The sequence below is a fragment of the Ranitomeya variabilis genome, chromosome 2, assembly GCF_051348905.1.
Source record: "Ranitomeya variabilis isolate aRanVar5 chromosome 2, aRanVar5.hap1, whole genome shotgun sequence".
NCBI lineage: Eukaryota > Metazoa > Chordata > Amphibia > Anura > Dendrobatidae > Ranitomeya > Ranitomeya variabilis.
The window spans coordinates 1,107,522,540-1,107,547,707 of record NC_135233.1 but is presented as its reverse complement, the minus strand read 5'-3'; the positions used below and the strand labels follow the sequence as shown (position 1 = coordinate 1,107,547,707).

The following is a 25,168-nucleotide window of genomic DNA, read 5'->3' as shown; positions in this document are numbered from 1 at the left end:
AAAAAGTTGTGATGTAGCACAATCCCAAGGAGAACCGTTGAACTTTTATGGGTTGGTTTGTTTATCGAAAATGCTGAGAGGTTGTGAAGGCCTCCTGGTCTTTTTTTTTCCTCCTTTCTGTGGTTGCTAAACTGTAAGAAGAGAGTAGAGCATGAGCCTTAACACAAAACATTAAAAGAGAATAAATGCAACACCAATGGTGAAAAGCAAGACATGCGTTGGCCGGGAATCGAACCCGGGTCAACTGCTTGGAAGGCAGCTATGCTCACCACTATACCACCAACGCTTTCGGAAGTGTACGTTTTTTTGACATTTTCTGCAATAACACTAAACTTTCTGTTGACAGAAGCATTTGGATGCAATGTAATGATGAAAAGTATAAAACACAACCTTTTAGCAGAGGATGGTTTCGATCCATCGACCTCTGGGTTATGGGCCCAGCACGCTTCCGCTGCGCCACTCTGCTCGTAGTGTTGGATGCTTAGAGTCGAAGTCTAATTACTGTCTGCCTTCTGGTCTGTGTCGTGTAATTTATCAGCCCTTTCTTATCTGTTGGCAACTAGATTATTCTTGGTGTTTTGCAATTATTTCTTTGTTTTTTTCTGTTTCCTTTAGTCATATTGTTGAAAATCATTTGAAGAAACGGTGTCTGACCTTGCTTAAGGTGCAGGCAAAAATTGTGGTCCATTGGGTCTCTGTGGCGCAATCGGTTAGTGCGTTCGGCTGTTAACCAAAAGGTTGGTGGTTCGAGTCCACCCAGGGACGTCGCACCCTTTTGCAGTCCACCCAGAGACGTTGCACAGTTGGAGAAGTTTTTGCATTGGTGCTGAGCATCTCTCTCATGTAAAAGCCATTTTGCTGACTATGTTTTGAATTCACGAGGCAAACTGGAGAAAAACTTTCTGTATGAGATAAGATAAACAAAACTTCCTTCGAGCCGGAATTGAACCAGCGACCTAAGGATTGCTAATTTAGAGCTACAGTCCTCCGCTCTACCAGCTGAGCTATCGAAGGATTGTTTTGGCCACTGTCGAAAGCCTCCTAGGTTTGGCCGTGGGTGCCACGGGCAGATGGTAAAAATGATTCATTCAACTCTGCGAAAAAGGAATCCAATGGTAGCATTGGAGAATGCAGGCATCGATCCCGCTACCTCTCGCATGCTAAGCGAGCGCTCTACCACTTGAGCTAATCCCCCAAACCTGTGAAACTTGACGTCAGTTTCACGTCACACCAGGTCACAATTTTCATATACAGTCACAGATGACATTGCTTTTTTTTTTTTTTTTTTTTAAGTGTGGACTCCGTTTTCCCATACTTGAAGAACATTTAAGGAGTCCACAACGTGATTGGTGACCTACAAATACAGTCGAGCAACTTTCTAGCAAACCCTTTCTATGCACATGGAGAATCAAACCGGGGACAGTGAAAAAACTTGCATAGTTTGTAGAAAAAAGTTGTGATGTAGCACAATCCCAAGGAGAACCGTTGAACTTTTATGGGTTGGTTTGTTTATCGAAAATGCTGAGAGGTCGTGAAGGCCTCCTGGTCTTTTTTTTTCCTCCTTTCTGTGGTTGCTAAACTGTAAGAAGAGAGTAGAGCATGAGCCTTAACACAAAACATTAAAAGAGAATAAATGCAACACCAATGGTGAAAAGCAAGACATGCGTTGGCCGGGAATCGAACCCGGGTCAACTGCTTGGAAGGCAGCTATGCTCACCACTATACCACCAACGCTTTCGGAAGTGTACGTTTTTTTGACATTTTCTGCAATAACACTAAACTTTCTGTTGACAGAAGCATTTGGATGCAATGTAATGATGAAAAGTATAAAACACAACCTTTTAGCAGAGGATGGTTTCGATCCATCGACCTCTGGGTTATGGGCCCAGCACGCTTCCGCTGCGCCACTCTGCTCGTAGTGTTGGATGCTTAGAGTCGAAGTCTAATTACTGTCTGCCTTCTGGTCTGTGTCGTGTAATTTATCAGCCATTTCTTATCTGTTGGCAACTAGATTATTCTTGGTGTTTTGCAATTATTTCTTTGTTTTTTTCTGTTTCCTTTAGTCATATTGTTGAAAATCATTTGAAGAAACGGTGTCTGACCTTGCTTAAGGTGCAGGCAAAAATTGTGGTCCATTGGGTCTCTGTGGCGCAATCGGTTAGCGCGTTCGGCTGTTAACCAAAAGGTTGGTGGTTCAAGTCCACCCAGGGACGTCGCACCCTTTTGCAGTCCACCCAGAGACGTTGCACAGTTGGAGAAGTTTTTGCATTGGTGCTGAGCATCTCTCTCATGTAAAAGCCATTTTGCTGACTATGTTTTGAATTCACGAGGCAAACTGGAGAAAAACTTTCTGTATGAGATAAGATAAACAAAACTTCCTTCGAGCCGGAATTGAACCAGCGACCTAAGGATTGCTAATTTAGAGCTACAGTCCTCCGCTCTACCAGCTGAGCTATCGAAGGATTGTTTTGGCCACTGTCGAAAGCCTCCTAGGTTTGGCCGTGGGTGCCACGGGCAGATGGTAAAAATGATTCATTCAACTCTGCGAAAAAGGAATCCAATGGTAGCATTGGAGAATGCAGGCATCGATCCCGCTACCTCTCGCATGCTAAGCGAGCGCTCTACCACTTGAGCTAATCCCCCAAACCTGTGAAACTTGACGTCAGTTTCACGTCACACCAGGTCACAATTTTCATATACAGTCACAGATGACATTGCTTTTTTTTTTTTTTTTTTTTTTTAAGTGTGGACTCCGTTTTCCCATACTTGAAGAACATTTAAGGAGTCCACAACATGATTGGTGACCTACAAATACAGTCGAGCAACTTTCTAGCAAACCCTTTCTATGCACATGGAGAATCAAACCGGGGACAGTGAAAAAACTTGCATAGTTTGTAGAAAAAAGTTGTGATGTAGCACAATCCCAAGGAGAACCGTTGAACTTTTATGGGTTGGTTTGTTTATCGAAAATGCTGAGAGGTTGTGAAGGCCTCCTGGTCTTTTTTTTTCCTCCTTTCTGTGGTTGCTAAACTGTAAGAAGAGAGTAGAGCATGAGCCTTAACACAAAACATTAAAAGAGAATAAATGCAACACCAATGGTGAAAAGCAAGACATGCGTTGGCCGGGAATCGAACCCGGGTCAACTGCTTGGAAGGCAGCTATGCTCACCACTATACCACCAACGCTTTCGGAAGTGCACGTTTTTTTGACATTTTCTGCAATAACACTAAACTTTCTGTTGACAGAAGGATTTGGATGCAATGTAATGATGAAAAGTATAAAACACAACCTTTTAGCAGAGGATGGTTTCGATCCATCGACCTCTGGGTTATGGGCCCAGCACGCTTCCGCTGCGCCACTCTGCTCGTAGTGTTGGATGCTTAGAGTCGAAGTCTAATTACTGTCTGCCTTCTGGTCTGTGTCGTGTAATTTATCAGCCATTTCTTATCTGTTGGCAACTAGATTATTCTTGGTGTTTTGCAATTATTTCTTTGTTTTTTTCTGTTTCCTTTAGTCATATTGTTGAAAATCATTTGAAGAAACGGTGTCTGACCTTGCTTAAGGTGCAGGCAAAAATTGTGGTCCATTGGGTCTCTGTGGCGCAATCGGTTAGCGCGTTCGGCTGTTAACCAAAAGGTTGGTGGTTCGAGTCCACCCAGGGACGTCGCACCCTTTTGCAGTCCACCCAGAGACGTTGCACAGTTGGAGAAGTTTTTGCATTGGTGCTGAGCATCTCTCTCATGTAAAAGCCATTTTGCTGACTATGTTTTGAATTCACGAGGCAAACTGGAGAAAAACTTTCTGTATGAGATAAGATAAACAAAACTTCCTTCGAGCCGGAATTGAACCAGCGACCTAAGGATTGCTAATTTAGAGCTACAGTCCTCCGCTCTACCAGCTGAGCTATCGAAGGATTGTTTTGGCCACTGTCGAAAGCCTCCTAGGTTTGGCCGTGGGTGCCACGGGCAGATGGTAAAAATGATTCATTCAACTCTGCGAAAAAGGAATCCAATGGTAGCATTGGAGAATGCAGGCATCGATCCCGCTACCTCTCGCATGCTAAGCGAGCGCTCTACCACTTGAGCTAATCCCCCAAACCTGTGAAACTTGACGTCAGTTTCACGTCACACCAGGTCACAATTTTCATATACAGTCACAGATGACATTGCTTTTTTTTTTTTTTTTTTTTTTTAAGTGTGGACTCCGTTTTCCCATACTTGAAGAACATTTAAGGAGTCCACAACATGATTGGTGACCTACAAATACAGTCGAGCAACTTTCTAGCAAACCCTTTCTATGCACATGGAGAATCAAACCGGGGACAGTGAAAAAACTTGCATAGTTTGTAGAAAAAAGTTGTGATGTAGCACAATCCCAAGGAGAACCGTTGAACTTTTATGGGTTGGTTTGTTTATCGAAAATGCTGAGAGGTTGTGAAGGCCTCCTGGTCTTTTTTTTTCCTCCTTTCTGTGGTTGCTAAACTGTAAGAAGAGAGTAGAGCATGAGCCTTAACACAAAACATTAAAAGAGAATAAATGCAACACCAATGGTGAAAAGCAAGACATGCGTTGGCCGGGAATCGAACCCGGGTCAACTGCTTGGAAGGCAGCTATGCTCACCACTATACCACCAACGCTTTCGGAAGTGCACGTTTTTTTGACATTTTCTGCAATAACACTAAACTTTCTGTTGACAGAAGGATTTGGATGCAATGTAATGATGAAAAGTATAAAACACAACCTTTTAGCAGAGGATGGTTTCGATCCATCGACCTCTGGGTTATGGGCCCAGCACGCTTCCGCTGCGCCACTCTGCTCGTAGTGTTGGATGCTTAGAGTCGAAGTCTAATTACTGTCTGCCTTCTGGTCTGTGTCGTGTAATTTATCAGCCATTTCTTATCTGTTGGCAACTAGATTATTCTTGGTGTTTTGCAATTATTTCTTTGTTTTTTTCTGTTTCCTTTAGTCATATTGTTGAAAATCATTTGAAGAAACGGTGTCTGACCTTGCTTAAGGTGCAGGCAAAAATTGTGGTCCATTGGGTCTCTGTGGCGCAATCGGTTAGCGCAATCGGTTAGCGCGTTCGGCTGTTAACCGAAAGGTTGGTGGTTCGAGTCCACCCAGGGATGTCGCACCCTTTTGCAGTCCACCCAGAGACGTTGCACAGTTGGAGAAGTTTTTGCATTGGTGCTGAGCATCTCTCTCATGTAAAAGCCATTTTGCTGACTATGTTTTGAATTCACGAGGCAAACTGGAGAAAAACTTTCTGTATGAGATAAGATAAACAAAACTTCCTTCGAGCCGGAATTGAACCAGCGACCTAAGGATTGCTAATTTAGAGCTACAGTCCTCCGCTCTACCAGCTGAGCTATCGAAGGATTGTTTTGGCCACTGTCGAAAGCCTCCTAGGTTTGGCCGTGGGTGCCACGGGCAGATGGTAAAAATGATTCATTCAACTCTGCGAAAAAGGAATCCAATGGTAGCATTGGAGAATGCAGGCATCGATCCCGCTACCTCTCGCATGCTAAGCGAGCGCTCTACCACTTGAGCTAATCCCCCAAACCTGTGAAACTTGACGTCAGTTTCACGTCACACCAGGTCACAATTTTCATATACAGTCACAGATGACATTGCTTTTTTTTTTTTTTTTTTAAGTGTGGACTCCGTTTTCCCATACTTGAAGAACATTTAAGGAGTCCACAACGTGATTGGTGACCTACAAATACAGTCGAGCAACTTTCTAGCAAACCCTTTCTATGCACATGGAGAATCAAACCGGGGACAGTGAAAAAACTTGCATAGTTTGTAGAAAAAAGTTGTGATGTAGCACAATCCCAAGGAGAACCGTTGAACTTTTATGGGTTGGTTTGTTTATCGAAAATGCTGAGAGGTCGTGAAGGCCTCCTGGTCTTTTTTTTTCCTCCTTTCTGTGGTTGCTAAACTGTAAGAAGAGAGTAGAGCATGAGCCTTAACACAAAACATTAAAAGAGAATAAATGCAACACCAATGGTGAAAAGCAAGACATGCGTTGGCCGGGAATCGAACCCGGGTCAACTGCTTGGAAGGCAGCTATGCTCACCACTATACCACCAACGCTTTCGGAAGTGTACGTTTTTTTGACATTTTCTGCAATAACACTAAACTTTCTGTTGACAGAAGCATTTGGATGCAATGTAATGATGAAAAGTATAAAACACAACCTTTTAGCAGAGGATGGTTTCGATCCATCGACCTCTGGGTTATGGGCCCAGCACGCTTCCGCTGCGCCACTCTGCTCATAGTGTTGGATGCTTAGAGTCGAAGTCTAATTACTGTCTGCCTTCTGGTCTGTGTCGTGTAATTTATCAGCCATTTCTTATCTGTTGGCAACTAGATTATTCTTGGTGTTTTGCAATTATTTCTTTGTTTTTTTCTGTTTCCTTTAGTCATATTGTTGAAAATCATTTGAAGAAACGGTGTCTGACCTTGCTTAAGGTGCAGGCAAAAATTGTGGTCCATTGGGTCTCTGTGGCGCAATCGGTTAGCGCGTTCGGCTGTTAACCAAAAGGTTGGTGGTTCGAGTCCACCCAGGGACGTCGCACCCTTTTGCAGTCCACCCAGAGACGTTGCACAGTTGGAGAAGTTTTTGCATTGGTGCTGAGCATCTCTCTCATGTAAAAGCCATTTTGCTGACTATGTTTTGAATTCACGAGGCAAACTGGAGAAAAACTTTCTGTATGAGATAAGATAAACAAAACTTCCTTCGAGCCGGAATTGAACCAGCGACCTAAGGATTGCTAATTTAGAGCTACAGTCCTCCGCTCTACCAGCTGAGCTATCGAAGGATTGTTTTGGCCACTGTCGAAAGCCTCCTAGGTTTGGCCGTGGGTGCCACGGGCAGATGGTAAAAATGATTCATTCAACTCTGCGAAAAAGGAATCCAATGGTAGCATTGGAGAATGCAGGCATCGATCCCGCTACCTCTCGCATGCTAAGCGAGTGCTCTACCACTTGAGCTAATCCCCCAAACCTGTGAAACTTGACGTCAGTTTCACGTCACACCAGGTCACAATTTTCATATACAGTCACAGATGACATTGCTTTTTTTTTTTTTTTTTTTTTTTAAGTGTGGACTCCGTTTTCCCATACTTGAAGAACATTTAAGGAGTCCACAACGTGATTGGTGACCTACAAATACAGTCGAGCAACTTTCTAGCAAACCCTTTCTATGCACATGGAGAATCAAACCGGGGACAGTGAAAAAACTTGCATAGTTTGTAGAAAAAAGTTGTGATGTAGCACAATCCCAAGGAGAACCGTTGAACTTTTATGGGTTGGTTTGTTTATCGAAAATGCTGAGAGGTTGTGAAGGCCTCCTGGTCTTTTTTTTTCCTCCTTTCTGTGGTTGCTAAACTGTAAGAAGAGAGTAGAGCATGAGCCTTAACACAAAACATTAAAAGAGAATAAATGCAACACCAATGGTGAAAAGCAAGACATGCGTTGGCCGGGAATCGAACCCGGGTCAACTGCTTGGAAGGCAGCTATGCTCACCACTATACCACCAACGCTTTCGGAAGTGTACGTTTTTTTGACATTTTCTACAATAACACTAAACTTTCTGTTGACAGAAGCATTTGGATGCAATGTAATGATGAAAAGTATAAAACACAACCTTTTAGCAGAGGATGGTTTCGATCCATCGACCTCTGGGTTATGGGCCCAGCACGCTTCCGCTGCGCCACTCTGCTCGTAGTGTTGGATGCTTAGAGTCGAAGTCTAATTACTGTCTGCCTTCTGGTCTGTGTCGTGTAATTTATCAGCCATTTCTTATCTGTTGGCAACTAGATTATTCTTGGTGTTTTGCAATTATTTCTTTGTTTTTTTCTGTTTCCTTTAGTCATATTGTTGAAAATCATTTGAAGAAACGGTGTCTGACCTTGCTTAAGGTGCAGGCAAAAATTGTGGTCCATTGGGTCTCTGTGGCGCAATCGGTTAGCGCGTTCGGCTGTTAACCGAAAGGTTGGTGGTTTGAGTCCACCCAGGGACGTCGCACCCTTTTGCAGTCCACCCATAGACGTTGCACAGTTGGAGAAGTTTTTGCATTGGTTCTGAGCATCTCTCTCATGTAAAAGCCATTTTGCTGACTATGTTTTGAATTCACGAGGCAAACTGGAGAAAAACTTTCTGTATGAGATAAGATAAACAAAACTTCCTTCGAGCCGGAATTGAACCAGCGACCTAAGGATTGCTAATTTAGAGCTACAGTCCTCCGCTCTACCAGCTGAGCTATCGAAGGATTGTTTTGGCCACTGTCGAAAGCCTCCTAGGTTTGGCCGTGGGTGCCACGGGCAGATGGTAAAAATGATTCATTCAACTCTGCGAAAAAGGAATCCAATGGTAGCATTGGAGAATGCAGGCATCGATCCCGCTACCTCTCGCATGCTAAACGAGTGCTCTACCACTTGAGCTAATCCCCCAAACCTGTGAAACTTGACGTCAGTTTCACGTCACACCAGGTCACAATTTTCATATACAGTCACAGATGACATTGCTTTTTTTTTTTTTTTTTTTTTTTAAGTGTGGACTCCGTTTTCCCATACTTGAAGAACATTTAAGGAGTCCACAACGTGATTGGTGACCTACAAATACAGTCGAGCAACTTTCTAGCAAACCCTTTCTATGCACATGGAGAATCAAACCGGGGACAGTGAAAAAACTTGCAAAAATTGTGGTCCATTGGGTCTCTGTGGCGCAATCGGTTAGCGCAATCGGTTAGCGCGTTCGGCTGTTAACCGAAAGGTTGGTGGTTCGAGTCCACCCAGGGATGTCGCACCCTTTTGCAGTCCACCCAGAGACGTTGCACAGTTGGAGAAGTTTTTGCATTGGTGCTGAGCATCTCTCTCATGTAAAAGCCATTTTGCTGACTATGTTTTGAATTCACGAGGCAAACTGGAGAAAAACTTTCTGTATGAGATAAGATAAACAAAACTTCCTTCGAGCCGGAATTGAACCAGCGACCTAAGGATTGCTAATTTAGAGCTACAGTCCTCCGCTCTACCAGCTGAGCTATCGAAGGATTGTTTTGGCCACTGTCGAAAGCCTCCTAGGTTTGGCCGTGGGTGCCACGGGCAGATGGTAAAAATGATTCATTCAACTCTGCGAAAAAGGAATCCAATGGTAGCATTGGAGAATGCAGGCATCGATCCCGCTACCTCTCGCATGCTAAGCGAGCGCTCTACCACTTGAGCTAATCCCCCAAACCTGTGAAACTTGACGTCAGTTTCACGTCACACCAGGTCACAATTTTCATATACAGTCACAGATGACATTGCTTTTTTTTTTTTTTTTTTAAGTGTGGACTCCGTTTTCCCATACTTGAAGAACATTTAAGGAGTCCACAACGTGATTGGTGACCTACAAATACAGTCGAGCAACTTTCTAGCAAACCCTTTCTATGCACATGGAGAATCAAACCGGGGACAGTGAAAAAACTTGCATAGTTTGTAGAAAAAAGTTGTGATGTAGCACAATCCCAAGGAGAACCGTTGAACTTTTATGGGTTGGTTTGTTTATCGAAAATGCTGAGAGGTCGTGAAGGCCTCCTGGTCTTTTTTTTTCCTCCTTTCTGTGGTTGCTAAACTGTAAGAAGAGAGTAGAGCATGAGCCTTAACACAAAACATTAAAAGAGAATAAATGCAACACCAATGGTGAAAAGCAAGACATGCGTTGGCCGGGAATCGAACCCGGGTCAACTGCTTGGAAGGCAGCTATGCTCACCACTATACCACCAACGCTTTCGGAAGTGTACGTTTTTTTGACATTTTCTGCAATAACACTAAACTTTCTGTTGACAGAAGCATTTGGATGCAATGTAATGATGAAAAGTATAAAACACAACCTTTTAGCAGAGGATGGTTTCGATCCATCGACCTCTGGGTTATGGGCCCAGCACGCTTCCGCTGCGCCACTCTGCTCATAGTGTTGGATGCTTAGAGTCGAAGTCTAATTACTGTCTGCCTTCTGGTCTGTGTCGTGTAATTTATCAGCCATTTCTTATCTGTTGGCAACTAGATTATTCTTGGTGTTTTGCAATTATTTCTTTGTTTTTTTCTGTTTCCTTTAGTCATATTGTTGAAAATCATTTGAAGAAACGGTGTCTGACCTTGCTTAAGGTGCAGGCAAAAATTGTGGTCCATTGGGTCTCTGTGGCGCAATCGGTTAGCGCGTTCGGCTGTTAACCAAAAGGTTGGTGGTTCGAGTCCACCCAGGGACGTCGCACCCTTTTGCAGTCCACCCAGAGACGTTGCACAGTTGGAGAAGTTTTTGCATTGGTGCTGAGCATCTCTCTCATGTAAAAGCCATTTTGCTGACTATGTTTTGAATTCACGAGGCAAACTGGAGAAAAACTTTCTGTATGAGATAAGATAAACAAAACTTCCTTCGAGCCGGAATTGAACCAGCGACCTAAGGATTGCTAATTTAGAGCTACAGTCCTCCGCTCTACCAGCTGAGCTATCGAAGGATTGTTTTGGCCACTGTCGAAAGCCTCCTAGGTTTGGCCGTGGGTGCCACGGGCAGATGGTAAAAATGATTCATTCAACTCTGCGAAAAAGGAATCCAATGGTAGCATTGGAGAATGCAGGCATCGATCCCGCTACCTCTCGCATGCTAAGCGAGTGCTCTACCACTTGAGCTAATCCCCCAAACCTGTGAAACTTGACGTCAGTTTCACGTCACACCAGGTCACAATTTTCATATACAGTCACAGATGACATTGCTTTTTTTTTTTTTTTTTTTTTTTAAGTGTGGACTCCGTTTTCCCATACTTGAAGAACATTTAAGGAGTCCACAACGTGATTGGTGACCTACAAATACAGTCGAGCAACTTTCTAGCAAACCCTTTCTATGCACATGGAGAATCAAACCGGGGACAGTGAAAAAACTTGCATAGTTTGTAGAAAAAAGTTGTGATGTAGCACAATCCCAAGGAGAACCGTTGAACTTTTATGGGTTGGTTTGTTTATCGAAAATGCTGAGAGGTTGTGAAGGCCTCCTGGTCTTTTTTTTTCCTCCTTTCTGTGGTTGCTAAACTGTAAGAAGAGAGTAGAGCATGAGCCTTAACACAAAACATTAAAAGAGAATAAATGCAACACCAATGGTGAAAAGCAAGACATGCGTTGGCCGGGAATCGAACCCGGGTCAACTGCTTGGAAGGCAGCTATGCTCACCACTATACCACCAACGCTTTCGGAAGTGTACGTTTTTTTGACATTTTCTGCAATAACACTAAACTTTCTGTTGACAGAAGCATTTGGATGCAATGTAATGATGAAAAGTATAAAACACAACCTTTTAGCAGAGGATGGTTTCGATCCATCGACCTCTGGGTTATGGGCCCAGCACGCTTCCGCTGCGCCACTCTGCTCGTAGTGTTGGATGCTTAGAGTCGAAGTCTAATTACTGTCTGCCTTCTGGTCTGTGTCGTGTAATTTATCAGCCATTTCTTATCTGTTGGCAACTAGATTATTCTTGGTGTTTTGCAATTATTTCTTTGTTTTTTTCTGTTTCCTTTAGTCATATTGTTGAAAATCATTTGAAGAAACGGTGTCTGACCTTGCTTAAGGTGCAGGCAAAAATTGTGGTCCATTGGGTCTCTGTGGCGCAATCGGTTAGCGCGTTCGGCTGTTAACCGAAAGGTTGGTGGTTTGAGTCCACCCAGGGACGTCGCACCCTTTTGCAGTCCACCCATAGACGTTGCACAGTTGGAGAAGTTTTTGCATTGGTTCTGAGCATCTCTCTCATGTAAAAGCCATTTTGCTGACTATGTTTTGAATTCACGAGGCAAACTGGAGAAAAACTTTCTGTATGAGATAAGATAAACAAAACTTCCTTCGAGCCGGAATTGAACCAGCGACCTAAGGATTGCTAATTTAGAGCTACAGTCCTCCGCTCTACCAGCTGAGCTATCGAAGGATTGTTTTGGCCACTGTCGAAAGCCTCCTAGGTTTGGCCGTGGGTGCCACGGGCAGATGGTAAAAATGATTCATTCAACTCTGCGAAAAAGGAATCCAATGGTAGCATTGGAGAATGCAGGCATCGATCCCGCTACCTCTCGCATGCTAAACGAGTGCTCTACCACTTGAGCTAATCCCCCAAACCTGTGAAACTTGACGTCAGTTTCACGTCACACCAGGTCACAATTTTCATATACAGTCACAGATGACATTGCTTTTTTTTTTTTTTTTTTTTTTTAAGTGTGGACTCCGTTTTCCCATACTTGAAGAACATTTAAGGAGTCCACAACGTGATTGGTGACCTACAAATACAGTCGAGCAACTTTCTAGCAAACCCTTTCTATGCACATGGAGAATCAAACCGGGGACAGTGAAAAAACTTGCATAGTTTGTAGAAAAAAGTTGTGATGTAGCACAATCCCAAGGAGAACCGTTGAACTTTTATGGGTTGGTTTGTTTATCGAAAATGCTGAGAGGTCGTGAAGGCCTCCTGGTCTTTTTTTTTCCTCCTTTCTGTGGTTGCTAAACTGTAAGAAGAGAGTAGAGCATGAGCCTTAACACAAAACATTAAAAGAGAATAAATGCAACACCAATGGTGAAAAGCAAGACATGCGTTGGCCGGGAATCGAACCCGGGTCAACTGCTTGGAAGGCAGCTATGCTCACCACTATACCACCAACGCTTTCGGAAGTGTACGTTTTTTTGACATTTTCTGCAATAACACTAAACTTTCTGTTGACAGAAGCATTTGGATGCAATGTAATGATGAAAAGTATAAAACACAACCTTTTAGCAGAGGATGGTTTCGATCCATCGACCTCTGGGTTATGGGCCCAGCACGCTTCCGCTGCGCCACTCTGCTCGTAGTGTTGGATGCTTAGAGTCGAAGTCTAATTACTGTCTGCCTTCTGGTCTGTGTCGTGTAATTTATCAGCCATTTCTTATCTGTTGGCAACTAGATTATTCTTGGTGTTTTGCAATTATTTCTTTGTTTTTTTCTGTTTCCTTTAGTCATATTGTTGAAAATCATTTGAAGAAACGGTGTCTGACCTTGCTTAAGGTGCAGGCAAAAATTGTGGTCCATTGGGTCTCTGTGGCGCAATCGGTTAGTGCGTTCGGCTGTTAACCAAAAGGTTGGTGGTTCGAGTCCACCCAGGGACGTCGCACCCTTTTGCAGTCCACCCAGAGACGTTGCACAGTTGGAGAAGTTTTTGCATTGGTGCTGAGCATCTCTCTCATGTAAAAGCCATTTTGCTGACTATGTTTTGAATTCACGAGGCAAACTGGAGAAAAACTTTCTGTATGAGATAAGATAAACAAAACTTCCTTCGAGCCGGAATTGAACCAGCGACCTAAGGATTGCTAATTTAGAGCTACAGTCCTCCGCTCTACCAGCTGAGCTATCGAAGGATTGTTTTGGCCACTGTCGAAAGCCTCCTAGGTTTGGCCGTGGGTGCCACGGGCAGATGGTAAAAATGATTCATTCAACTCTGCGAAAAAGGAATCCAATGGTAGCATTGGAGAATGCAGGCATCGATCCCGCTACCTCTCGCATGCTAAGCGAGTGCTCTACCACTTGAGCTAATCCCCCAAACCTGTGAAACTTGACGTCAGTTTCACGTCACACCAGGTCACAATTTTCATATACAGTCACAGATGACATTGCTTTTTTTTTTTTTTTTTTTTTTTAAGTGTGGACTCCGTTTTCCCATACTTGAAGAACATTTAAGGAGTCCACAACGTGATTGGTGACCTACAAATACAGTCGAGCAACTTTCTAGCAAACCCTTTCTATGCACATGGAGAATCAAACCGGGGACAGTGAAAAAACTTGCATAGTTTGTAGAAAAAAGTTGTGATGTAGCACAATCCCAAGGAGAACCGTTGAACTTTTATGGGTTGGTTTGTTTATCGAAAATGCTGAGAGGTTGTGAAGGCCTCCTGGTCTTTTTTTTTCCTCCTTTCTGTGGTTGCTAAACTGTAAGAAGAGAGTAGAGCATGAGCCTTAACACAAAACATTAAAAGAGAATAAATGCAACACCAATGGTGAAAAGCAAGACATGCGTTGGCCGGGAATCGAACCCGGGTCAACTGCTTGGAAGGCAGCTATGCTCACCACTATACCACCAACGCTTTCGGAAGTGTACGTTTTTTTGACATTTTCTGCAATAACACTAAACTTTCTGTTGACAGAAGCATTTGGATGCAATGTAATGATGAAAAGTATAAAACACAACCTTTTAGCAGAGGATGGTTTCGATCCATCGACCTCTGGGTTATGGGCCCAGCACGCTTCCGCTGCGCCACTCTGCTCGTAGTGTTGGATGCTTAGAGTCGAAGTCTAATTACTGTCTGCCTTCTGGTCTGTGTCGTGTAATTTATCAGCCATTTCTTATCTGTTGGCAACTAGATTATTCTTGGTGTTTTGCAATTATTTCTTTGTTTTTTTCTGTTTCCTTTAGTCATATTGTTGAAAATCATTTGAAGAAACGGTGTCTGACCTTGCTTAAGGTGCAGGCAAAAATTGTGGTCCATTGGGTCTCTGTGGCGCAATCGGTTAGCGCGTTCGGCTGTTAACCGAAAGGTTGGTGGTTTGAGTCCACCCAGGGACGTCGCACCCTTTTGCAGTCCACCCTCAGACGTTGCACAGTTGGAGAAGTTTTTGCATTGGTTCTGAGCATCTCTCTCATGTAAAAGCCATTTTGCTGACTATGTTTTGAATTCACGAGGCAAACTGGAGAAAAACTTTCTGTATGAGATAAGATAAACAAAACTTCCTTCGAGCCGGAATTGAACCAGCGACCTAAGGATTGCTAATTTAGAGCTACAGTCCTCCGCTCTACCAGCTGAGCTATCGAAGGATTGTTTTGGCCACTGTCGAAAGCCTCCTAGGTTTGGCCGTGGGTGCCACGGGCAGATGGTAAAAATGATTCATTCAACTCTGCGAAAAAGGAATCCAATGGTAGCATTGGAGAATGCAGGCATCGATCCCGCTACCTCTCGCATGCTAAGCGAGTGCTCTACCACTTGAGCTAATCCCCCAAACCTGTGAAACTTGACGTCAGTTTCACGTCACACCAGGTCACAATTTTCATATACAGTCACAGATGACATTGCTTTTTTTTTTTTTTTTTTTTTTAAGTGTGGACTCCGTTTTCCCATACTTGAAGAACATTTAAGGAGTCCACAACGTGATTGGTGACCTACAAATACAGTCGAGCAACTTTCTAGCAAACCCTTTCTATGCACATGGAGAATCAAACCGGGGACAGTGAAAAAACTTGCATAGTTTGTAGAAAAAAGTTGTGATGTAGCACAATCCCAAGGAGAACCGTTGAACTTTTATGGGTTGGTTTGTTTATCGAAAATGCTGAGAGGTCGTGAAGGCCTCCTGGTCTTTTTTTTTCCTCCTTTCTGTGGTTGCTAAACTGTAAGAAGAGAGTAGAGCATGAGCCTTAACACAAAACATTAAAAGAGAATAAATGCAACACCAATGGTGAAAAGCAAGACATGCATTGGCCGGGAATCGAACCCGGGTCAACTGCTTGGAAGGCAGCTATGCTCACCACTATACCACCAACGCTTTCGGAAGTGTACGTTTTTTTGACATTTTCTGCAATAACACTAAACTTTCTGTTGACAGAAGCATTTGGATGCAATGTAATGATGAAAAGTATAAAACACAACCTTTTAGCAGAGGATGGTTTCGATCCATCGACCTCTGGGTTATGGGCCCAGCACGCTTCCGCTGCGCCACTCTGCTCGTAGTGTTGGATGCTTAGAGTCGAAGTCTAATTACTGTCTGCCTTCTGGTCTGTGTCGTGTAATTTATCAGCCATTTCTTATCTGTTGGCAACTAGATTATTCTTGGTGTTTTGCAATTATTTCTTTGTTTTTTTCTGTTTCCTTTAGTCATATTGTTGAAAATCATTTGAAGAAACGGTGTCTGACCTTGCTTAAGGTGCAGGCAAAAATTGTGGTCCATTGGGTCTCTGTGGCGCGTTCGGCTGTTAACCGAAAGGTTGGTGGTTCGAGTCCACCCAGGGACGTCGCACCCTTTTGCAGTCCACCCAGAGACGTTGCACAGTTGGAGAAGTTTTTGCATTGGTGCTGAGCATCTCTCTCATGTAAAAGCCATTTTGCTGACTATGTTTTGAATTCACGAGGCAAACTGGAGAAAAACTTTCTGTATGAGATAAGATAAACAAAACTTCCTTCGAGCCGGAATTGAACCAGCGACCTAAGGATTGCTAATTTAGAGCTACAGTCCTCCGCTCTACCAGCTGAGCTATCGAAGGATTGTTTTGGCCACTGTCGAAAGCCTCCTAGGTTTGGCCGTGGGTGCCACGGGCAGATGGTAAAAATGATTCATTCAACTCTGCGAAAAAGGAATCCAATGGTAGCATTGGAGAATGCAGGCATCGATCCCGCTACCTCTCGCATGCTAAGCGAGTGCTCTACCACTTGAGCTAATCCCCCAAACCTGTGAAACTTGACGTCAGTTTCACGTCACACCAGGTCACAATTTTCATATACAGTCACAGATGACATTGCTTTTTTTTTTTTTTTTTTTTTTTAAGTGTGGACTCCGTTTTCCCATACTTGAAGAACATTTAAGGAGTCCACAACGTGATTGGTGACCTACAAATACAGTCGAGCAACTTTCTAGCAAACCCTTTCTATGCACATGGAGAATCAAACCGGGGACAGTGAAAAAACTTGCATAGTTTGTAGAAAAAAGTTGTGATGTAGCACAATCCCAAGGAGAACCGTTGAACTTTTATGGGTTGGTTTGTTTATCGAAAATGCTGAGAGGTTGTGAAGGCCTCCTGGTCTTTTTTTTTCCTCCTTTCTGTGGTTGCTAAACTGTAAGAAGAGAGTAGAGCATGAGCCTTAACACAAAACATTAAAAGAGAATAAATGCAACACCAATGGTGAAAAGCAAGACATGCGTTGGCCGGGAATCGAACCCGGGTCAACTGCTTGGAAGGCAGCTATGCTCACCACTATACCACCAACGCTTTCGGAAGTGTACGTTTTTTTGACATTTTCTGCAATAACACTAAACTTTCTGTTGACAGAAGCATTTGGATGCAATGTAATGATGAAAAGTATAAAACACAACCTTTTAGCAGAGGATGGTTTCGATCCATCGACCTCTGGGTTATGGGCCCAGCACGCTTCCGCTGCGCCACTCTGCTCGTAGTGTTGGATGCTTAGAGTCGAAGTCTAATTACTGTCTGCCTTGTGGTCTGTGTCGTGTAATTTATCAGCCATTTCTTATCTGTTGGCAACTAGATTATTCTTGGTGTTTTGCAATTATTTCTTTGTTTTTTTCTGTTTCCTTTAGTCATATTGTTGAAAATCATTTGAAGAAACGGTGTCTGACCTTGCTTAAGGTGCAGGCAAAAATTGTGGTCCATTGGGTCTCTGTGGCGCAATCGGTTAGCGCGTTCGGCTGTTAACCGAAAGGTTGGTGGTTTGAGTCCACCCAGGGACGTCGCACCCTTTTGCAGTCCACCCATAGACGTTGCACAGTTGGAGAAGTTTTTGCATTGGTTCTGAGCATCTCTCTCATGTAAAAGCCATTTTGCTGACTATGTTTTGAATTCACGAGGCAAACTGGAGAAAAACTTTCTGTATGAGATAAGATAAACAAAACTTCCTTCGAGCCGGAATTGAACCAGCGACCTAAGGATTGCTAATTTAGAGCTACAGTCCTCCGCTCTACCAGCTGAGCTATCGAAGGATTGTTTTGGCCACTGTCGAAAGCCTCCTAGGTTTGGCCGTGGGTGCCACGGGCAGATGGTAAAAATGATTCATTCAACTCTGCGAAAAAGGAATCCAATGGTAGCATTGGAGAATGCAGGCATCGATCCCGCTACCTCTCGCATGCTAAACGAGTGCTCTACCACTTGAGCTAATCCCCCAAACCTGTGAAACTTGACGTCAGTTTCACGTCACACCAGGTCACAATTTTCATATACAGTCACAGATGACATTGCTTTTTTTTTTTTTTTTTTTTTTTAAGTGTGGACTCCGTTTTCCCATACTTGAAGAACATTTAAGGAGTCCACAACGTGATTGGTGACCTACAAATACAGTCGAGCAACTTTCTAGCAAACCCTTTCTATGCACATGGAGAATCAAACCGGGGACAGTGAAAAAACTTGCATAGTTTGTAGAAAAAAGTTGTGATGTAGCACAATCCCAAGGAGAACCGTTGAACTTTTATGGGTTGGTTTGTTTATCGAAAATGCTGAGAGGTCGTGAAGGCCTCCTGGTCTTTTTTTTTCCTCCTTTCTGTGGTTGCTAAACTGTAAGAAGAGAGTAGAGCATGAGCCTTAACACAAAACATTAAAAGAGAATAAATGCAACACCAATGGTGAAAAGCAAGACATGCGTTGGCCGGGAATCGAACCCGGGTCAACTGCTTGGAAGGCAGCTATGCTCACCACTATACCACCAACGCTTTCGGAAGTGTACGTTTTTTTGACATTTTCTGCAATAACACTAAACTTTCTGTTGACAGAAGCATTTGGATGCAATGTAATGATGAAAAGTATAAAACACAACCTTTTAGCAGAGGATGGTTTCGATCCATCGACCTCTGGGTTATGGGCCCAGCACGCTTCCGCTGCGCCACTCTGCTCGTAGTGTTGGATGCTTAGAGTCGAAGTCTAATTACTGTCTGCCTTCTGGTCTGTGTCGTGTAATTTATCAGCCATTTCTTATCTGTTGGCAACTAGATTATTCTTGGTGTTTTGCAATTATTTCTTTGTTTTTTTCTGTTTCCTTTAGTCATATTGTTGAAAATCATTTGAAGAAACGGTGTCTGACCTTGCTTAAGGTGCAGGCAAAAATTGTGGTCCATTGGGTCTCTGTGGCGCAATCGGTTAGTGCGTTCGGCTGTTAACCAAAAGGTTGGTGGTTCGAGTCCACCCAGGGACGTCGCACCCTTTTGCAGTCCACCCAGAGACGTTGCACAGTTGGAGAAGTTTTTGCATTGGTGCTGAGCATCTCTCTCATGTAAAAGCCATTTTGCTGACTATGTTTTGAATTCACGAGGCAAACTGGAGAAAAACTTTCTGTATGAGATAAGATAAACAAAACTTCCTTCGAGCCGGAATTGAACCAGCGACCTAAGGATTGCTAATTTAGAGCTACAGTCCTCCGCTCTACCAGCTGAGCTATCGAAGGATTGTTTTGGCCACTGTCGAAAGCCTCCTAGGTTTGGCCGTGGGTGCCACGGGCAGATGGTAAAAATGATTCATTCAACTCTGCGAAAAAGGAATCCAATGGTAGCATTGGAGAATGCAGGCATCGATCCCGCTACCTCTCGCATGCTAAGCGAGTGCTCTACCACTTGAGCTAATCCCCCAAACCTGTGAAACTTGACGTCAGTTTCACGTCACACCAGGTCACAATTTTCATATACAGTCACAGATGACATTGCTTTTTTTTTTTTTTTTTTTTTTTAAGTGTGGACTCCGTTTTCCCATACTTGAAGAACATTTAAGGAGTCCACAACGTGATTGGTGACCTACAAATACAGTCGAGCAACTTTCTAGCAAACCCTTTCTATGCACATGGAGAATCAAACCGGGGACAGTGAAAAAACTTGCATAGTTTGTAGAAAAAAGTTGTGATGTAGCACAATCCCAAGGAGAACCGTTGAACTTTTATGGGTTGGTTTGTTTATCGAAAATGCTGAGAGGTTGTGAAGGCCTCCTGGTCTTTTTTTTTCCTCCTTTCTGTGGTTGCTAAACTGTAAGAAGAGAGTAGAGCATGAGCCTTAACACAAAACATTAAAAGAGAATAAATGCAACACCAATGGTGAAAAGCAAGACATGCGTTGGCCGGGAATCGAACCCGGGTCAACTGCTTGGAAGGCAGCTATGCTCACCACTATACCACCAACGCTTTCGGAAGTGTACGTTTTTTTGACATTTTCTGCAATAACACTAAACTTTCTGTTGACAGAAGCATTTGGATGCAATGTAATGATGAAAAGTATAAAACACAACCTTTTAGCAGAGGATGGTTTCGATCCATCGACCTCTGGGTTATGGGCCCAGCACGCTTCCGCTGCGCCACTCTGCTCGTAGTGTTGGATGCTTAGAGTCGAAGTCTAATTACTGTCTGCCTTCTGGTCTGTGTCGTGTAATTTATCAGCCATTTCTTATCTGTTGGCAACTAGATTATTCTTGGTGTTTTGCAATTATTTCTTTGTTTTTTTCTGTTTCCTTTAGTCATATTGTTGAAAATCATTTGAAGAAACGGTGTCTGACCTTGCTTAAGGTGCAGGCAAAAATTGTGGTCCATTGGGTCTCTGTGGCGCGTTCGGCTGTTAACCGAAAGGTTGGTGGTTCGAGTCCACCCAGGGACGTCGCACCCTTTTGCAGTCCACCCAGAGACGTTGCACAGTTGGAGAAGTTTTTGCATTGGTGCTGAGCATCTCTCTCATGTAAAAGCCATTTTGCTGACTATGTTTTGAATTCACGAGGCAAACTGGAGAAAAACTTTCTGTATGAGATAAGATAAACAAAACTTCCTTCGAGCCGGAATTGAACCAGCGACCTAAGGATTGCTAATTTAGAGCTACAGTCCTCCGCTCTACCAGCTGAGCTATCGAAGGATTGTTTTGGCCACTGTCGAAAGCCTCCTAGGTTTGGCCGTGGGTGCCACGGGCAGATGGTAAAAATGATTCATTCAACTCTGCGAAAAAGGAATCCAATGGTAGCATTGGAGAATGCAGGCATCGATCCCGCTACCTCTCGCATGCTAAGCGAGTGCTCTACCACTTGAGCTAATCCCCCAAACCTGTGAAACTTGACGTCAGTTTCACGTCACACCAGGTCACAATTTTCATATACAGTCACAGATGACATTGCTTTTTTTTTTTTTTTTTTTTTTTAAGTGTGGACTCCGTTTTCCCATACTTGAAGAACATTTAAGGAGTCCACAACGTGATTGGTGACCTACAAATACAGTCGAGCAACTTTCTAGCAAACCCTTTCTATGCACATGGAGAATCAAACCGGGGACAGTGAAAAAACTTGCATAGTTTGTAGAAAAAAGTTGTGATGTAGCACAATCCCAAGGAGAACCGTTGAACTTTTATGGGTTGGTTTGTTTATCGAAAATGCTGAGAGGTTGTGAAGGCCTCCTGGTCTTTTTTTTTCCTCCTTTCTGTGGTTGCTAAACTGTAAGAAGAGAGTAGAGCATGAGCCTTAACACAAAACATTAAAAGAGAATAAATGCAACACCAATGGTGAAAAGCAAGACATGCGTTGGCCGGGAATCGAACCCGGGTCAACTGCTTGGAAGGCAGCTATGCTCACCACTATACCACCAACGCTTTCGGAAGTGTACGTTTTTTTGACATTTTCTGCAATAACACTAAACTTTCTGTTGACAGAAGCATTTGGATGCAATGTAATGATGAAAAGTATAAAACACAACCTTTTAGCAGAGGATGGTTTCGATCCATCGACCTCTGGGTTATGGGCCCAGCACGCTTCCGCTGCGCCACTCTGCTCGTAGTGTTGGATGCTTAGAGTCGAAGTCTAATTACTGTCTGCCTTCTGGTCTGTGTCGTGTAATTTATCAGCCATTTCTTATCTGTTGGCAACTAGATTATTCTTGGTGTTTTGCAATTATTTCTTTGTTTTTTTCTGTTTCCTTTAGTCATATTGTTGAAAATCATTTGAAGAAACGGTGTCTGACCTTGCTTAAGGTGCAGGCAAAAATTGTGGTCCATTGGGTCTCTGTGGCGCAATCGGTTAGCGCGTTCGGCTGTTAACCGAAAGGTTGGTGGTTTGAGTCCACCCAGGGACGTCGCACCCTTTTGCAGTCCACCCATAGACGTTGCACAGTTGGAGAAGTTTTTGCATTGGTTCTGAGCATCTCTCTCATGTAAAAGCCATTTTGCTGACTATGTTTTGAATTCACGAGGCAAACTGGAGAAAAACTTTCTGTATGAGATAAGATAAACAAAACTTCCTTCGAGCCGGAATTGAACCAGCGACCTAAGGATTGCTAATTTAGAGCTACAGTCCTCCGCTCTACCAGCTGAGCTATCGAAGGATTGTTTTGGCCACTGTCGAAAGCCTCCTAGGTTTGGCCGTGGGTGCCACGGGCAGATGGTAAAAATGATTCATTCAACTCTGCGAAAAAGGAATCCAATGGTAGCATTGGAGAATGCAGGCATCGATCCCGCTACCTCTCGCATGCTAAACGAGTGCTCTACCACTTGAGCTAATCCCCCAAACCTGTGAAACTTGACGTCAGTTTCACGTCACACCAGGTCACAATTTTCATATACAGTCACAGATGACATTGCTTTTTTTTTTTTTTTTTTTTTTTAAGTGTGGACTCCGTTTTCCCATACTTGAAGAACATTTAAGGAGTCCACAACGTGATTGGTGACCTACAAATACAGTCGAGCAACTTTCTAGCAAACCCTTTCTATGCACATGGAGAATCAAACCGGGGACAGTGAAAAAACTTGCATAGTTTGTAGAAAAAAGTTGTGATGTAGCACAATCCCAAGGAGAACCGTTGAACTTTTATGGGTTGGTTTGTTTATCGAAAATGCTGAGAGGTCGTGAAGGCCTCCTGGTCTTTTTTTTTCCTCCTTTCTGTGGTTGCTAAACTGTAAGAAGAGAGTAGAGCATGAGCCTTAACACAAAACATTAAAAGAGAATAAATGCAACACCAATGGTGAAAAGCAAGACATGCGTTGGCCGGGAATCGAACCCGGGTCAACTGCTTGGAAGGCAGCTATGCTCACCACTATACCACCAACGCTTTCGGAAGTGTACGTTTTTTTGACATTTTCTGCAATAACACTAAACTTTCTGTTGACAGAAGCATTTGGATGCAATGTAATGATGAAAAGTATAAAACACAACCTTTTAGCAGAGGATGGTTTCGATCCATCGACCTCTGGGTTATGGGCCCAGCACGCTTCCGCTGCGCCACTCTGCTCGTAGTGTTGGATGCTTAGAGTCGAAGTCTAATTACTGTCTGCCTTCTGGTCTGTGTCGTGTAATTTATCAGCCATTTCTTATCTGTTGGCAACTAGATTATTCTTGGTGTTTTGCAATTATTTCTTTGTTTTTTTCTGTTTCCTTTAGTCATATTGTTGAAAATCATTTGAAGAAACGGTGTCTGACCTTGCTTAAGGTGCAGGCAAAAATTGTGGTCCATTGGGTCTCTGTGGCGCAATCGGTTAGTGCGTTCGGCTGTTAACCAAAAGGTTGGTGGTTCGAGTCCACCCAGGGACGTCGCACCCTTTTGCAGTCCACCCAGAGACGTTGCACAGTTGGAGAAGTTTTTGCATTGGTGCTGAGCATCTCTCTCATGTAAAAGCCATTTTGCTGACTATGTTTTGAATTCACGAGGCAAACTGGAGAAAAACTTTCTGTATGAGATAAGATAAACAAAACTTCCTTCGAGCCGGAATTGAACCAGCGACCTAAGGATTGCTAATTTAGAGCTACAGTCCTCCGCTCTACCAGCTGAGCTATCGAAGGATTGTTTTGGCCACTGTCGAAAGCCTCCTAGGTTTGGCCGTGGGTGCCACGGGCAGATGGTAAAAATGATTCATTCAACTCTGCGAAAAAGGAATCCAATGGTAGCATTGGAGAATGCAGGCATCGATCCCGCTACCTCTCGCATGCTAAGCGAGTGCTCTACCACTTGAGCTAATCCCCCAAACCTGTGAAACTTGACGTCAGTTTCACGTCACACCAGGTCACAATTTTCATATACAGTCACAGATGACATTGCTTTTTTTTTTTTTTTTTTTTTTTAAGTGTGGACTCCGTTTTCCCATACTTGAAGAACATTTAAGGAGTCCACAACGTGATTGGTGACCTACAAATACAGTCGAGCAACTTTCTAGCAAACCCTTTCTATGCACATGGAGAATCAAACCGGGGACAGTGAAAAAACTTGCATAGTTTGTAGAAAAAAGTTGTGATGTAGCACAATCCCAAGGAGAACCGTTGAACTTTTATGGGTTGGTTTGTTTATCGAAAATGCTGAGAGGTTGTGAAGGCCTCCTGGTCTTTTTTTTTCCTCCTTTCTGTGGTTGCTAAACTGTAAGAAGAGAGTAGAGCATGAGCCTTAACACAAAACATTAAAAGAGAATAAATGCAACACCAATGGTGAAAAGCAAGACATGCGTTGGCCGGGAATCGAACCCGGGTCAACTGCTTGGAAGGCAGCTATGCTCACCACTATACCACCAACGCTTTCGGAAGTGTACGTTTTTTTGACATTTTCTGCAATAACACTAAACTTTCTGTTGACAGAAGCATTTGGATGCAATGTAATGATGAAAAGTATAAAACACAACCTTTTAGCAGAGGATGGTTTCGATCCATCGACCTCTGGGTTATGGGCCCAGCACGCTTCCGCTGCGCCACTCTGCTCGTAGTGTTGGATGCTTAGAGTCGAAGTCTAATTACTGTCTGCCTTCTGGTCTGTGTCGTGTAATTTATCAGCCATTTCTTATCTGTTGGCAACTAGATTATTCTTGGTGTTTTGCAATTATTTCTTTGTTTTTTTCTGTTTCCTTTAGTCATATTGTTGAAAATCATTTGAAGAAACGGTGTCTGACCTTGCTTAAGGTGCAGGCAAAAATTGTGGTCCATTGGGTCTCTGTGGCGCAATCGGTTAGCGCGTTCGGCTGTTAACCGAAAGGTTGGTGGTTTGAGTCCACCCAGGGACGTCGCACCCTTTTGCAGTCCACCCTCAGACGTTGCACAGTTGGAGAAGTTTTTGCATTGGTTCTGAGCATCTCTCTCATGTAAAAGCCATTTTGCTGACTATGTTTTGAATTCACGAGGCAAACTGGAGAAAAACTTTCTGTATGAGATAAGATAAACAAAACTTCCTTCGAGCCGGAATTGAACCAGCGACCTAAGGATTGCTAATTTAGAGCTACAGTCCTCCGCTCTACCAGCTGAGCTATCGAAGGATTGTTTTGGCCACTGTCGAAAGCCTCCTAGGTTTGGCCGTGGGTGCCACGGGCAGATGGTAAAAATGATTCATTCAACTCTGCGAAAAAGGAATCCAATGGTAGCATTGGAGAATGCAGGCATCGATCCCGCTACCTCTCGCATGCTAAGCGAGTGCTCTACCACTTGAGCTAATCCCCCAAAC

At 43.5% G+C, this 25,168-nt stretch overlaps 44 non-coding genes across 44 annotated transcripts; all 44 read right to left on the bottom strand.

Moving 5' to 3' along the window:
* Window positions 1-214: 214 nt before the first annotated feature.
* TRNAG-UCC (transfer RNA glycine (anticodon UCC)) lies at window positions 215-286 on the bottom strand. Its single transcript has one exon. It is a non-coding gene; the product is annotated as a tRNA-Gly (tRNA).
* Window positions 287-394: 108 nt separating this feature from the next.
* On the bottom strand, window positions 395-466 carry TRNAM-CAU (transfer RNA methionine (anticodon CAU)). Its single transcript has one exon. It is a non-coding gene; the product is annotated as a tRNA-Met (tRNA).
* Window positions 467-928: 462 nt separating this feature from the next.
* Window positions 929-1,014, bottom strand: TRNAY-GUA (transfer RNA tyrosine (anticodon GUA)). The gene is given in 2 exon segments: window positions 929-964; window positions 978-1,014. It is a non-coding gene; the product is annotated as a tRNA-Tyr (tRNA).
* A 648-nt stretch (window positions 1,015-1,662) lies between these two features.
* TRNAG-UCC (transfer RNA glycine (anticodon UCC)) lies at window positions 1,663-1,734 on the bottom strand. Its single transcript has one exon. It is a non-coding gene; the product is annotated as a tRNA-Gly (tRNA).
* Window positions 1,735-1,842: 108 nt separating this feature from the next.
* TRNAM-CAU (transfer RNA methionine (anticodon CAU)) lies at window positions 1,843-1,914 on the bottom strand. Its single transcript has one exon. It is a non-coding gene; the product is annotated as a tRNA-Met (tRNA).
* A 462-nt stretch (window positions 1,915-2,376) lies between these two features.
* Window positions 2,377-2,462, bottom strand: TRNAY-GUA (transfer RNA tyrosine (anticodon GUA)). Its single transcript is given in 2 exon segments — window positions 2,377-2,412; window positions 2,426-2,462. It is a non-coding gene; the product is annotated as a tRNA-Tyr (tRNA).
* A 651-nt stretch (window positions 2,463-3,113) lies between these two features.
* TRNAG-UCC (transfer RNA glycine (anticodon UCC)) lies at window positions 3,114-3,185 on the bottom strand. The gene has a single exon. It is a non-coding gene; the product is annotated as a tRNA-Gly (tRNA).
* A 108-nt stretch (window positions 3,186-3,293) lies between these two features.
* TRNAM-CAU (transfer RNA methionine (anticodon CAU)) lies at window positions 3,294-3,365 on the bottom strand. Its single transcript has one exon. It is a non-coding gene; the product is annotated as a tRNA-Met (tRNA).
* Window positions 3,366-3,827: 462 nt separating this feature from the next.
* TRNAY-GUA (transfer RNA tyrosine (anticodon GUA)) lies at window positions 3,828-3,913 on the bottom strand. Its single transcript is given in 2 exon segments — window positions 3,828-3,863; window positions 3,877-3,913. It is a non-coding gene; the product is annotated as a tRNA-Tyr (tRNA).
* A 651-nt stretch (window positions 3,914-4,564) lies between these two features.
* On the bottom strand, window positions 4,565-4,636 carry TRNAG-UCC (transfer RNA glycine (anticodon UCC)). The gene has a single exon. It is a non-coding gene; the product is annotated as a tRNA-Gly (tRNA).
* A 108-nt stretch (window positions 4,637-4,744) lies between these two features.
* Window positions 4,745-4,816, bottom strand: TRNAM-CAU (transfer RNA methionine (anticodon CAU)). Its single transcript has one exon. It is a non-coding gene; the product is annotated as a tRNA-Met (tRNA).
* A 475-nt stretch (window positions 4,817-5,291) lies between these two features.
* On the bottom strand, window positions 5,292-5,377 carry TRNAY-GUA (transfer RNA tyrosine (anticodon GUA)). The gene is given in 2 exon segments: window positions 5,292-5,327; window positions 5,341-5,377. It is a non-coding gene; the product is annotated as a tRNA-Tyr (tRNA).
* A 646-nt stretch (window positions 5,378-6,023) lies between these two features.
* On the bottom strand, window positions 6,024-6,095 carry TRNAG-UCC (transfer RNA glycine (anticodon UCC)). Its single transcript has one exon. It is a non-coding gene; the product is annotated as a tRNA-Gly (tRNA).
* Window positions 6,096-6,203: 108 nt separating this feature from the next.
* TRNAM-CAU (transfer RNA methionine (anticodon CAU)) lies at window positions 6,204-6,275 on the bottom strand. Its single transcript has one exon. It is a non-coding gene; the product is annotated as a tRNA-Met (tRNA).
* Window positions 6,276-6,737: 462 nt separating this feature from the next.
* Window positions 6,738-6,823, bottom strand: TRNAY-GUA (transfer RNA tyrosine (anticodon GUA)). The gene is given in 2 exon segments: window positions 6,738-6,773; window positions 6,787-6,823. It is a non-coding gene; the product is annotated as a tRNA-Tyr (tRNA).
* A 651-nt stretch (window positions 6,824-7,474) lies between these two features.
* On the bottom strand, window positions 7,475-7,546 carry TRNAG-UCC (transfer RNA glycine (anticodon UCC)). Its single transcript has one exon. It is a non-coding gene; the product is annotated as a tRNA-Gly (tRNA).
* A 108-nt stretch (window positions 7,547-7,654) lies between these two features.
* Window positions 7,655-7,726, bottom strand: TRNAM-CAU (transfer RNA methionine (anticodon CAU)). Its single transcript has one exon. It is a non-coding gene; the product is annotated as a tRNA-Met (tRNA).
* Window positions 7,727-8,188: 462 nt separating this feature from the next.
* On the bottom strand, window positions 8,189-8,274 carry TRNAY-GUA (transfer RNA tyrosine (anticodon GUA)). The gene is given in 2 exon segments: window positions 8,189-8,224; window positions 8,238-8,274. It is a non-coding gene; the product is annotated as a tRNA-Tyr (tRNA).
* Window positions 8,275-8,968: 694 nt separating this feature from the next.
* Window positions 8,969-9,054, bottom strand: TRNAY-GUA (transfer RNA tyrosine (anticodon GUA)). The gene is given in 2 exon segments: window positions 8,969-9,004; window positions 9,018-9,054. It is a non-coding gene; the product is annotated as a tRNA-Tyr (tRNA).
* A 646-nt stretch (window positions 9,055-9,700) lies between these two features.
* Window positions 9,701-9,772, bottom strand: TRNAG-UCC (transfer RNA glycine (anticodon UCC)). Its single transcript has one exon. It is a non-coding gene; the product is annotated as a tRNA-Gly (tRNA).
* A 108-nt stretch (window positions 9,773-9,880) lies between these two features.
* Window positions 9,881-9,952, bottom strand: TRNAM-CAU (transfer RNA methionine (anticodon CAU)). Its single transcript has one exon. It is a non-coding gene; the product is annotated as a tRNA-Met (tRNA).
* A 462-nt stretch (window positions 9,953-10,414) lies between these two features.
* On the bottom strand, window positions 10,415-10,500 carry TRNAY-GUA (transfer RNA tyrosine (anticodon GUA)). The gene is given in 2 exon segments: window positions 10,415-10,450; window positions 10,464-10,500. It is a non-coding gene; the product is annotated as a tRNA-Tyr (tRNA).
* Window positions 10,501-11,151: 651 nt separating this feature from the next.
* TRNAG-UCC (transfer RNA glycine (anticodon UCC)) lies at window positions 11,152-11,223 on the bottom strand. The gene has a single exon. It is a non-coding gene; the product is annotated as a tRNA-Gly (tRNA).
* Window positions 11,224-11,331: 108 nt separating this feature from the next.
* TRNAM-CAU (transfer RNA methionine (anticodon CAU)) lies at window positions 11,332-11,403 on the bottom strand. Its single transcript has one exon. It is a non-coding gene; the product is annotated as a tRNA-Met (tRNA).
* A 462-nt stretch (window positions 11,404-11,865) lies between these two features.
* Window positions 11,866-11,951, bottom strand: TRNAY-GUA (transfer RNA tyrosine (anticodon GUA)). The gene is given in 2 exon segments: window positions 11,866-11,901; window positions 11,915-11,951. It is a non-coding gene; the product is annotated as a tRNA-Tyr (tRNA).
* Window positions 11,952-12,602: 651 nt separating this feature from the next.
* TRNAG-UCC (transfer RNA glycine (anticodon UCC)) lies at window positions 12,603-12,674 on the bottom strand. Its single transcript has one exon. It is a non-coding gene; the product is annotated as a tRNA-Gly (tRNA).
* A 108-nt stretch (window positions 12,675-12,782) lies between these two features.
* On the bottom strand, window positions 12,783-12,854 carry TRNAM-CAU (transfer RNA methionine (anticodon CAU)). Its single transcript has one exon. It is a non-coding gene; the product is annotated as a tRNA-Met (tRNA).
* A 462-nt stretch (window positions 12,855-13,316) lies between these two features.
* TRNAY-GUA (transfer RNA tyrosine (anticodon GUA)) lies at window positions 13,317-13,402 on the bottom strand. Its single transcript is given in 2 exon segments — window positions 13,317-13,352; window positions 13,366-13,402. It is a non-coding gene; the product is annotated as a tRNA-Tyr (tRNA).
* A 651-nt stretch (window positions 13,403-14,053) lies between these two features.
* On the bottom strand, window positions 14,054-14,125 carry TRNAG-UCC (transfer RNA glycine (anticodon UCC)). The gene has a single exon. It is a non-coding gene; the product is annotated as a tRNA-Gly (tRNA).
* Window positions 14,126-14,233: 108 nt separating this feature from the next.
* TRNAM-CAU (transfer RNA methionine (anticodon CAU)) lies at window positions 14,234-14,305 on the bottom strand. Its single transcript has one exon. It is a non-coding gene; the product is annotated as a tRNA-Met (tRNA).
* Window positions 14,306-14,767: 462 nt separating this feature from the next.
* Window positions 14,768-14,853, bottom strand: TRNAY-GUA (transfer RNA tyrosine (anticodon GUA)). Its single transcript is given in 2 exon segments — window positions 14,768-14,803; window positions 14,817-14,853. It is a non-coding gene; the product is annotated as a tRNA-Tyr (tRNA).
* A 1,351-nt stretch (window positions 14,854-16,204) lies between these two features.
* On the bottom strand, window positions 16,205-16,290 carry TRNAY-GUA (transfer RNA tyrosine (anticodon GUA)). The gene is given in 2 exon segments: window positions 16,205-16,240; window positions 16,254-16,290. It is a non-coding gene; the product is annotated as a tRNA-Tyr (tRNA).
* Window positions 16,291-16,941: 651 nt separating this feature from the next.
* On the bottom strand, window positions 16,942-17,013 carry TRNAG-UCC (transfer RNA glycine (anticodon UCC)). Its single transcript has one exon. It is a non-coding gene; the product is annotated as a tRNA-Gly (tRNA).
* Window positions 17,014-17,655: 642 nt separating this feature from the next.
* On the bottom strand, window positions 17,656-17,741 carry TRNAY-GUA (transfer RNA tyrosine (anticodon GUA)). Its single transcript is given in 2 exon segments — window positions 17,656-17,691; window positions 17,705-17,741. It is a non-coding gene; the product is annotated as a tRNA-Tyr (tRNA).
* Window positions 17,742-18,392: 651 nt separating this feature from the next.
* TRNAG-UCC (transfer RNA glycine (anticodon UCC)) lies at window positions 18,393-18,464 on the bottom strand. Its single transcript has one exon. It is a non-coding gene; the product is annotated as a tRNA-Gly (tRNA).
* A 642-nt stretch (window positions 18,465-19,106) lies between these two features.
* On the bottom strand, window positions 19,107-19,192 carry TRNAY-GUA (transfer RNA tyrosine (anticodon GUA)). Its single transcript is given in 2 exon segments — window positions 19,107-19,142; window positions 19,156-19,192. It is a non-coding gene; the product is annotated as a tRNA-Tyr (tRNA).
* Window positions 19,193-19,843: 651 nt separating this feature from the next.
* TRNAG-UCC (transfer RNA glycine (anticodon UCC)) lies at window positions 19,844-19,915 on the bottom strand. The gene has a single exon. It is a non-coding gene; the product is annotated as a tRNA-Gly (tRNA).
* A 629-nt stretch (window positions 19,916-20,544) lies between these two features.
* Window positions 20,545-20,630, bottom strand: TRNAY-GUA (transfer RNA tyrosine (anticodon GUA)). Its single transcript is given in 2 exon segments — window positions 20,545-20,580; window positions 20,594-20,630. It is a non-coding gene; the product is annotated as a tRNA-Tyr (tRNA).
* A 651-nt stretch (window positions 20,631-21,281) lies between these two features.
* Window positions 21,282-21,353, bottom strand: TRNAG-UCC (transfer RNA glycine (anticodon UCC)). The gene has a single exon. It is a non-coding gene; the product is annotated as a tRNA-Gly (tRNA).
* A 642-nt stretch (window positions 21,354-21,995) lies between these two features.
* TRNAY-GUA (transfer RNA tyrosine (anticodon GUA)) lies at window positions 21,996-22,081 on the bottom strand. Its single transcript is given in 2 exon segments — window positions 21,996-22,031; window positions 22,045-22,081. It is a non-coding gene; the product is annotated as a tRNA-Tyr (tRNA).
* Window positions 22,082-22,732: 651 nt separating this feature from the next.
* TRNAG-UCC (transfer RNA glycine (anticodon UCC)) lies at window positions 22,733-22,804 on the bottom strand. Its single transcript has one exon. It is a non-coding gene; the product is annotated as a tRNA-Gly (tRNA).
* Window positions 22,805-23,446: 642 nt separating this feature from the next.
* TRNAY-GUA (transfer RNA tyrosine (anticodon GUA)) lies at window positions 23,447-23,532 on the bottom strand. The gene is given in 2 exon segments: window positions 23,447-23,482; window positions 23,496-23,532. It is a non-coding gene; the product is annotated as a tRNA-Tyr (tRNA).
* Window positions 23,533-24,183: 651 nt separating this feature from the next.
* On the bottom strand, window positions 24,184-24,255 carry TRNAG-UCC (transfer RNA glycine (anticodon UCC)). Its single transcript has one exon. It is a non-coding gene; the product is annotated as a tRNA-Gly (tRNA).
* A 642-nt stretch (window positions 24,256-24,897) lies between these two features.
* TRNAY-GUA (transfer RNA tyrosine (anticodon GUA)) lies at window positions 24,898-24,983 on the bottom strand. Its single transcript is given in 2 exon segments — window positions 24,898-24,933; window positions 24,947-24,983. It is a non-coding gene; the product is annotated as a tRNA-Tyr (tRNA).
* Window positions 24,984-25,168: the final 185 nt, after the last annotated feature.